The sequence below is a fragment of the Galeopterus variegatus genome, unplaced genomic scaffold (assembly GCF_000696425.1).
Source record: "Galeopterus variegatus unplaced genomic scaffold, G_variegatus-3.0.2 Scaffold506, whole genome shotgun sequence".
NCBI classification, from domain to species: Eukaryota; Metazoa; Chordata; class Mammalia; order Dermoptera; family Cynocephalidae; genus Galeopterus; species Galeopterus variegatus.
The window spans coordinates 348593-354660 of NW_007726617.1; positions in this window are offsets into that span (position 1 = coordinate 348593).

Consider the following 6068-nt stretch of genomic DNA (forward strand, 5'->3'; position numbering starts at 1 on the left):
TGCGTCCTGGATGTTTCAGGACTTTCTGGAGCTGGGGAGGCAGGATTCAGGCCAGGTAGAGAAGATGACCAGGACACTATGGGCCTGGACCAGTTTGGGCTGAGGGTGCTGTGGGGGCACCTTTGCCCAAAGATGTCTTGCAACCCCTTCATCCTCAGGTTCATGTTGAAGGAACCCTGCCAGGTCTGGAACGTAAAAACCTACCTGGTTACAGGTGTGTCCAAGTTGTCCTCAAGTGAACTTACATTTAGATTATTAGAGTGAATCATATAAAGTTACTTATATTTGACAATTTTTTAACTTACAGAAATGACAATTTTTATATAATTCAACCCAATATATTCAGCCTCCAAATGAATATATTATTCCCTGATAATTAAGGGCCAACTGACACTTGACTTCACCCTAAAACTTGCTCTTCTTTCTGTGTTTTCAGTTTTGGTAAACAGCACCGCCATCTGCCTGGCTACTCATGTCACCCACTATTAAGGGCCAACTGACACTTGACTTCACCCTAAAACTTGCTCTTCTTTCTGTGTTTTCAGTCTTGGTAAACAGCACCGCCATCTGCCTGGCTACTCATGTCACCCACTTCAGTGTCATCCTGGACCCCTCCTCAGCCAAGAATGCCAAGGCCTATCTATTCTGGCTCCTGCATATTTATCAAATCCGCCCACTTCTTCCCCTCTCTCCCCACCGTGATTCCAAGCTGTCGTCGTTCTTGCGAGGACTACCGCAATGACTTCATCTCCCTGCCTTCCCTCTCTCCCCCTTCAATCCATTCTCCCCACATGATTGCCAGAGTGGTCTTTTCAAAATGCAAATGATTCTGTCATTTCCCTTCTTAAATCTCTGCAGTGGCCTCCTTTCACATTTATAATTAAATTTTAAATCTTACCATGTCCTACCAGCCCCTGCATGGCCTGACCTCTGCCATCCTCTTCTCCCAGAGTCCCTCCTGCTCATTACCCTCTGGCCACGGGGACCTTCCCTCAGATGTCCACATATACCAGGAACTTTCCAGATATGCTCATTCCTCAGCGTGGCAGGCCCTCCCTGCTCTTGGCTTTACTGATTCGTACTCTCCCTGCTGGTCTCAGCTTAAATGTCCTTTCCTCAGAGAGGCCCTTCGTGTTGCCCTCCCACCAGCTGGACTTTGCTTTTTTATTCTTGCTTACGGTTTCAGTGATTTTTTTCTATAGAGCTTAGCACAACTTTAATTAAACATTTGTGCTTATTTGTCCTGTGTCTATCTCTCCCAACTAGACCGTGGGCTTCATGGGTACAGAAACCTGTCTGTTGTGCCCACGGCTGTATTGCTAGTGTCTCTGGCATGTAGTAGGTACTCATTAACGATGTGCGGAGAGAATGAACACTGAAGACAGGCAGCTCAGTCCTCCAGGAAATCAGTGCCTCTCAATGCAGGTGTGACTCCAGACCCACTCTGCTGTGCTACTTTGAGCTGCCGTGAGAGCTGGGGATTTGCTCTTAGATCATGGCAGGAGGTCTCAGGTTCAGGGAGTGGATGGGATTTAGGATAGAAAAAAGTCCAGGGTGAGGGGTTCTCTTACTCAAGCCTGCCCTTAACATTTGTAATTATGAATCAAGCTAAAAAATTGTTACATAGAATATGTTCTATACTTCTAACTTGACAAATATCCTTCAAAATGACCTGGGAGGCCAGGTTTGGATTCAGACATCTTGGACTTGATAGCACAGGAAAAATGCTTCCTGCCTCAGGGCTGAGGCTGAACCCCTTCTCTTCTTATACACAGCTCTGTCCCAAACTATGAACGGCCTTGTGCCCACACATATGGACACCCTGGGCTTCATCCATGCCACTTCCCTGAAGCCTCTCCTTAGCTATCCTCAGACCTAAAGGTGTATGTATAGGTGGTTTGGCCCATCCTTGGAAGGATGAACCTAGGAAAGAGACCCATTTGGATTTCTGGAGTGCGGTCTAGAAGGGAGCGAGTGAGTGGCTGGGGAATGTACCCTTGGCTCCTTGCCCATGGAGGAGAGCCAGAGCAGGCCCTCCACAGTACAGGCCAGGGCATCAGCCCTCTTGCCTTGGAGTAAGGTGATACTGTCTGTGCTTGTAGCCTCTTGGGGGTAATGGGGCAGGGAATGGACCAACAGGCTTCCTTCTGTGCTTGTCCTTTCTGGACACAGCCTCCAGAAAGAATAAATTCTGCATTAGCCTCTGCCTGGAGTTGCCTTAGGCTCTGGCTGGTAACTTTGGCCTTTGGTGTAGACTTCTCTGTCAGGTGAGTGCATGGGTGAGGGCTCCACCTTCTGCTGACTGCTCAGGCCTCAGGACACCAGGTAAGGCAGGAGCCTCAGTGCCTGCCCTGCACTTCTGGTCCTTCCTCCTGGAGTGGCCAGGTCTGCAGTCAGTCGTTCGGCCATCTGCATCTCTCATGGTCACATGCTGAGACATCACTGCTCAATGATACGTGCTCAGTGTTCAGGAGGAATCCAAAGCCCTGGGTGTGTGTGGGAGGTTCTTAGGGATTTCCTGGGAATGTTAGACTATAAGAGTGTTGTTATCAACAAGGAGCAGCAGGGATCCCAGTGTATTTCTGAACAGGGAAGAGAGAGGACCAGATGACCGGCTGATTGTGCCTGTTTTGTGAGTGGGTGGGATTGGGGGGTAATGGGTCCCTGGGCCTGGTGAGTATGCTGGAGCTCTGAGCTCTTGCAGTTGAGCTGGTTGGAGGTGGGAGAATGGTGAGTGTGTCAGCCAGCAGGCAGGCAGGGAACAGCAGGCAGAGCTTGGACTTCCTCATTTTCTCTCTGGCTAGACTGAGTGTGAATGACTTTACCTGATTTTGGAAGACTCCTGAGGAGTGTTAGCAGTCCCAGCTAGGAGGTGCATGCTTGAAGGCCAACAGCATGGGCTGGCAGGCAGGGCTGAGCGTGTCAGCATCTTAGTCCAGGCATCCCAGCCAGGATCCCCGCCCCAGGTGGGTGGCCCCAACCCCAGCCCTGTGAGCAGACTGCTTCCCCTTTTCTGTACCACCTAGAGAGGAACCTGCAGACAACCTGCTTGCCTGGGGTGTCTTGGTGTTCTGGAAACACAGTTAAACAAAATCCAATGCCGCGCTAGGAAGACCTGCTCCAGGAAACCACCATGTCATGCCATCTTCAATTCCTGCCAACTGAAACTTTGTTCTCAGCCACAGCCTCATCCCTTTTACCATTTCTTCTGGTGACAGAGGTCTCATAGGCCGGGAGATGCCTTTGAGCTTACGTTGGGGGTTATATCCCTGTTTACTCACTGGAATGGTTTTTCACACACTGCTCCCCTAATAGACTGAACTCTTTGAGGGTGTGGATTGTGATGCTACTATTTAGTAATCTCTGAATCCGAGTTGGTGCTGACACATAGTAGGTGCTCAATAAATGCTTATTGAATAGACAGAAGGATGTAGTTCCTATTCAACAGATTCCTATTTAAACTTTTTTTTTGTACTTTATTTTGTTAAACAAACTATTGCTTCTGACAAGATGTCCTGCAGCTCCTCCCCGTCCCCCAAAATGAGGGTCCTTGACCTCAGTGAGGTAAATCAAGCTCTGTTGGTGAGGAATTGATACTTTAGTGAGCAACCAGGGAACAGAACATGGAACAAAATTATTCCATGGAGATCCCCAGGCTGGTTGGTCAACATTTTCTTTGGTTCTCTGAGCCACCACAACTTTCTAATAAATTCCTTCTTTTGCTTTAGTTAAAACTTAGTTGGTTTCTGTTGCTTGTGTCCAAAGAACCTGGACTGGTACCAATGTTTTCCTGTTATTCTTAAATGTTCTGAAGAACATGAATTTTAAATGGCTATATGTATACATTCACTTAGTTGACTGATTTGCTGCTTTTGTGTGAATGTTTTCCTGGTAATGGTATCACTACTTCCCATCAGTCTCCTCTTCTTTCCAGTTCTGATACTTTCCCCAAGCGACATACTGAGAAAAACGACAGAAGAAAGGAAGCTAGAATAAGTCTTCTTTAGAGAAAGCATGGTTTGTTTCTGACACCCTAGCAGAATCCTTTCATTGGCTTCTTTTGTCCCACTGTTTATTCATTCATTTTTTTCTTTAATTTGTAATTCATTCTTAATGGTGGAAGGACCTTGTGGATTATCTAGGCCAAATGGCAAATAGGTTTCGTCTTGGCTCCCAGCTTCAATTAAATGGTACGAGTAACTTGAGCGTTGCATCTGGACTCAGTGGGAAAAGTATGTCATAATTAATTAGCCACAACTCACATGGTTCTGGAAGGCGGAAGTCTGGATATCTGTGCCATGTATTTGTCATTCCTAAAGCAACTTTCCACCTAATACGGAAAGTCTTTAGTCTCTAACATTGCTCTGAGATGGTTTCTGCTTAAGCACATTCATTGAAACAGCTCACTTCATATTTGGATTTCTCTGTTTGTTAAAAAGTTCCTCCCTGGTAGTATGGTACAGAGTAAGGGGATGGACTGATTTAGATTTACCTAAAGCTAATTCTGATTCTGCCACTGTAATTCTATTCTAGGGCCTCGGTTTTCCATCTGAGAAATGAAAAAACTTGAACCAAGTCACCACGAAGTTTTCTTCCAGCTTTAAGATCCTATTATTCAAATGAGTCAATATCTGCCTCTTAGAGACATGCTCCATTGGCCCCAATTACACTGTCTGGATTTGTGCAGTGGCTCTTCAAACATTTGAGGACCTAAGCCCCTTTGAGATTTTTTGTTCCAGGTTAAACATGACCTGTTTTAAAAATCATTTCTCATATGATAAGGTTCTGAATTTTTCACCATTCTGGTCATTCTCTTCTGGACACTCAAGTATTCCAGCATCCCCCTGAAAGTGTGGATCCCAGAACTCAATCCAGCTAGTCGTGCAGTGGGAGTATCCTCACCACTTACCCACATGCTCAGCCTGCCCCTCCTGGCCGATGGGACCCACACTGACCAATGCACAGACTGAGAGGAAGCAGCTGCTAAAACTTTCCCAGATCTAGGGATAATTGTATTTTGTAGTTTTACAGGCCCTTCCTTCAGGCTGCATGCAGAACAGATGCAGAGAGCATGGAGTCAAATCTGGAAGGACGCAGTGCTTCCCCCAAAGATCGGTACGTAGCCAAGAGCATACTAACAGAACAGGTGCTACTTCTTAATAAACATGGAAGGAAGATTTGCCAGATATGTCATTATGTTTGCAGGAGTGTTTTTTTTAAATGAGGCACTGGGTGTTCATATCTCTACTGATTAAAAAAACCTTCTCTCCAACCCTTCCCTTTTGCTATGCCCTCTCCCTATTCTCTCTGATATACATGTCAAATGACCCCTTTGCCCTAGAAACTCTTGAATTTGTCCTTTATATAGAAGGACAGGTGCAAAAGCTGTTGCTTAAGGAAAATAAAATAACAACAAAGAAAAGCAAGAGCAGATTTGGAGAGGGTCTGGCCTGACCATGAGCCTATGAAAACAGTGAAGTAAAGGTCGTTCTGGGAGGAGTCTGACACCTGGACTGATGGGGGGCTTTTCTCACCACCCTAACCCCAAGGAAGGGGCATTCTGAAGACCACGAGGTCCCATGTGATGCGGCGCCAGCCCATCTCTCTGGACCTTTCTCTTCCACTGTCCCCCCTTATTCAGATCCAGCCACCCTGACCTCCATTCTATTCTTTGTAAACACCAACCTGCTCTCAATTCAGGGCCTTTGCATTTTCTGATCTCTGTCTGGAACACTCTTTTCCACTGCATGGCTCACTCCTTCACTTCACCGGGCCTTTGTTCAAATGTCACCTCATTAGAAGTTGTTCTCTGATTGCTTTATCTCCCCGACACATTGTGCTATAGTCCTTTACTCTGCCTTATCTTTCTTAATAGAACCTATCAACATCTGACATATACTTAATTGCTTATTTGCACTATTAGACCATAAACTCCATAAGGCAACGGCTTTGCTTTCCTCACTATTGATCCTCAGTGCCTCGAAGTGTACCCAGTACATACTGAGCTCTCAACCAATATTTGTTGGGGTGTGACTTTTTTTTTTTTTTTTTTTTTTTTTTTTTTTTTT